At 46.7% G+C, this 4534-nt stretch overlaps 1 protein-coding gene across 4 annotated transcripts in view; it reads right to left on the reverse strand.

Moving 5' to 3' along the window:
- QRICH1 (glutamine rich 1) overlaps nt 1–4534 on the reverse strand; it is a 39347-nt gene that overhangs the window by 31945 nt on the left and 2868 nt on the right. The gene's annotated exons all lie outside the window — the stretch shown is intronic.

Consider the following 4534-nt stretch of genomic DNA (forward strand, 5'->3'; position numbering starts at 1 on the left):
TCGATGATCGAAAGTACGATCTGCCCGTCCAAGGTGGGCAGATCGTACGAGCTTTCAATAAGCATACGACCATCGCAAGACAAAAGTCTTGCGATGGTCGTAAGGTGTATGGGCACCTTAAAGCTCAAAAGTTAGACACCAGCTGACATCTTTAAGGAGCATGCTACCTAGTTCCTGGGATTTGTACCAGGACAAATCCTAACCAGCAATCAAACTGATCCTCCTGTCTGTCAAATCAACTCCAAAATACCAATTTAAGGTTTTGGTCAATAATAAAGCTTCTGTAAAACAGATTTCTGTATTGAATTCAGCATACAATTCATTGTTTAGGAAACAGCTACGTGGTACCTATATAAATGTACACATGCCAAGGAGAATTTGGGATAAGTAAACCTGCACAAGGGGGTATAGAGTAGGGCTGCAACAACTAATCGACATAATCGATTATTGAAAAAGTTGTCAACTTCCGATTGGTTGGCCCTGTTCACGGCTCCACACCTCCTCCCCACCTCACGCTCGCCGCTGCCAGACCCGCCTGGCCGCATCCACACCGCACCTCCTCCTCGCCCGCCCACATCCACGATCACCACAGGGACGTGGGGAGAAGAAGTAAGGAGGAGCAGGTGTGGGCGGATGACAGCTGACCATAGACAGGCCCGATCTCAGAAACAAGTTGCTGGAAGACTGCTCAGGTAAGCCTGCACTTTCCCCCCACATGGCGCTCTATAATGTATGGCTGGGATAGTGGGATTAGTATTCCTCTATAGCTGATCGTGCATTCTGCTGTACTGTATATTATACAGAGCAATATACCATCAGCTGTAGAGGAATACAAATCCCAGCAGTACATTTGTTTGTATAATGTATTGCTGGGATTTGTTGTACTCCTATATAGCTGGTGGTATTCTGGATTGCACTGTATAGAGGACTACAAATCCCAGCAATTATACAGTGCAATGCAGAATTCCACCAGCTATATAGGCCTACAAAACCCAGCAATAGTACATTATAGCTGGTGGTATTCTGCATTGTGCTGTATAATGTACTATTGCTGGGTTTTGTAATTTTACACTTTTCATTTCACTGTATTGCACACCACACATTTTTTTTTCTTTTTTACTTCTACCGCTCCAAGCTTGCTCCTGTGATGGACTACAATCTCAATACAAACTAGTAGTCCCATCACTGGAGCCATTTTTTTACATTTATTTTTTATCCGATTAATCGAACTTAATAATCGTCTAACTAATCGATTTTGAAAATAATCGTTAGCTGCAGCTCTAGTACAAAGGATAAACCATGACATATTCAAAGGGTGCGTGTATTTACTGACGTGAGATTCATTTAATACATGCAATCGGGAAAAAAAATAAACAAAAGGAACGACGCTTTCTTGCCGAATGAATACAATTAGGTCATGTTCACACTGTAGTTGCCGGTTGTGCATCTGCTTTTCATCAGTGAGTCACTGACTTGCATTAGCTTCAGCTGTCGTATCCCCCCAATCAGCAAAACAAAGATCCTACAATGAGGGGAGTGCAAAATGTGGTATTTTTGGGGGAGCTAAATTTGAACTCCTAGCACACTGCTATATACATAGCTGATATATAAACTGGCTTCCAATAGCCCAATGGATAACATTCAAAATATTAACAATGACTTACAAAGCCATCCACAACTCTGCCCCCGGCTATATCTCCAACCTTGTCTCAAAGTATCACCCTAACCGTCCCCTACGTTCGTCCCAAGACCTTCTGCTTTCAAGCTCCCTTGTCAACTCCTCCCATGCTCGCCTCCATGACTTCACTAGAATCTCTCCCATCCTCTGGAACTCTTTACCCCAACCTGTCCATCTATCTCCCACTCTGACTGCCTTTAGGCGATCCCTTAAGACTCATCTCTTCAGGGAAGCCTATCCCACCTCAACCTAACCACTCAACCATTACGTTCTCAAACAATTCATCCCCACACAGCTACCTCCTCATGTATCATTTACCCCTCCCTTTAAGGCCTGGTTCACACCTGTACGTTTTGTTGCGAGTTCAACGCTCTACAAAACGCTCAAACATGAAAATCCCATTGTTTTCTATGGGTATGGTTCACACCTTGCCGTGTTTCAGCCCGTCTGAACGCGCTACAAAACGGCCTACGCCTGAAAAGGTACAGGAGCTTCTTTGCGGCATTTTTGTCGAGTGTTTCCATTGGGATACAGCCAAGTAGCCCTTTTTTTTAACGGCGAATTGCATCACGAAAAACGCGCGTCACGCGCATATTCGATACACCCAGGTGTGAACAGAGCCTTAGATTGTAAGCCCTCAGGGGCAGGGACCTCCTTACCATCTTGTCTTGTATTGTATTGTCTTCCTTATATTGTAAAGCGCTGCTTGTGTTTAAAACATAGACACAGGTGAGCAGACACAATCTGAATGCAACATACACAGCCTTTGATAACACCCTGTTTACATCGACCCATAAAAAAATGTGACTAAGATTTAAAGCGTATCTAAACCCAAAAACAAAGATGTAATATATTGCAGCTTACCAGTCCTTGGATGTGGTGGCTGCATTCGTTTTCTTTTGTTTGGGCTTTTTATCCTTCATTTTCACCTGGTGATCCTGCAAATAACACACTTCCTGTGCCTCTCTGTGTCTACTCTCACTCCCCCACTGCATCTATGGGGGGAGCCATGGTTGCCACACAGGCTGGACTTCAAACATGTCTGCTTCTGTTCACCTCCAAGTCATGTTGGATTAATGGGATTAGGAATTACACAGCAGAGGTAAAAGTGTTTTCTTTGCATCTCACAGGAAGTGACAAGGGCATTGCATTTTTGGCAGGATCAGCAGACATTTTCTGTAAATGTTTAAAACATTTTCTTAAACTACAAAGAGAAAATTAATGCATGCTCCACATCAAAGGACTGGTATGCTGCAATATATTCTATTTTTGTTGACAGGTTTAGATATGCTTTAAACACTTGCCGTCCGCCCGTAGTAAAAAAACGGACGGACGGCACTGCAGCATTTGCGGGTTGCCGTCTCCAGACGGCAATTTTTTTCTGCTCGTGCGCGCCCCCTAGCGGGCACGCACGGGCAGATACCTTTCCCAAAGAGAAAGCTGTCCTGGGCACCCTCGGGTAAAAGTTAGGGATGAGCTCGGGTTTGGTCAGACAGGGACTGGGAACTGGGTATCAAGGAGCATTCCCTGTCCCATGTAAACAAAGGGGTGGGAGGCTGGTGACAAAATTCACTTTAAATGGCTACAAGGCTGTGATCACCCTTATGTTGGGGTGCAGCTTCCTGCCTGCTATGACAACTACTGCCATCACACCAGAGGATCCTATGGTTGGGCCACTGCCTGCTCCGTCACTGAAAAAGCCTGCACACAGAAAGATGCCATTAGAAAAAGACACTAGAGGGCAGAGCACATGATTGTCAGTCCTCATCAGCGCTGGCTCTGGTCCTAAAACAAGTACCATCACTGACCTGGGGAGGAGGTTGTAGAGGGGGAAGTCAACCATGGCGCCCACTATTCTACTGACACCAATGAATAAAGGGGGCCATTCCCCGCTGATGTTCACTATCCCACCGACACCAATAACTTGAAGGACTATTTTTCCCTGGAGGTCACATTCCCACAGACAACAATGATTTTGGAGGCTACTGTCCCTCTGATGTTGAAGTACCATTACTGACTTTGGGGGCAGTCTACCCTGGGGGCCCAGGGTAGACTGACATTAGTTAAGGGGCCATTCTCCCCAACAACAATAATCTGAAGGTCTATTTTCTTTGGACGCCATGATCTGACTGACAATTATTTTGGAAGTATTCTCCCCTAGTTGTCACTATCCCACTGATCTGGAGACTACTCTCTCCTGGGTGCCCCCATCCGAATGACACCAAGGATCTAGAGACTATTCCCCCCTGGGTGCCCCCATTCCAATGACACCAAGGATCTGGAGACGACTGCCTTCTGGGTGCCCCCAACCCGAATGACAAGGATGTGAGGGGGTTATTCCAGGCATTTGGGGGTCACCATCCTGCAGATGATTTGGGGGTCTAGTCCCTCCTTGCAGCCACTATTCCACCGACACCTGTGGGGGCCATTACTATATTTTGCATTCCCTTGCTTTAACTTTTTTTTTTTTACCGATTGGGCATTGAAGGTTTTGGAACGATTCAGTGGGCCCAGGTCGGTCTCACTGAGGTTGTTACCCTCCCATAGCAGCTAGTGAGCGATCTCCATACCCCGGCACAGTGCACCTCTATCAGGGAGCCCGTTAGGCCTCGTGCACGCGCACACAGTCACATTATTCAGCACCGCTGTATGTCAGGGAACGAGCCTCTACCTCCTTCCCAGCGCGCGCTCCCGGACCTTTCACAGTAGCCCCGCCCTCCTCTGCCAGAGAGCCGCGCGTGAACGAAGCGGGCGCGCTCCCTCGGCTCTCCAGAAGCTCCACGGGAGGTCACGTGACCCCCACCACAACCCGACAATAAATATAATGAGGAAAGAAAAATAAACACCCCTCTCAGG

This window comes from Nanorana parkeri, unplaced genomic scaffold, assembly GCF_000935625.1.
Source record: "Nanorana parkeri isolate BGI_ZX_2015 unplaced genomic scaffold, ASM93562v1 scaffold56, whole genome shotgun sequence".
Lineage (NCBI taxonomy): Eukaryota > Metazoa > Chordata > Amphibia > Anura > Dicroglossidae > Nanorana > Nanorana parkeri.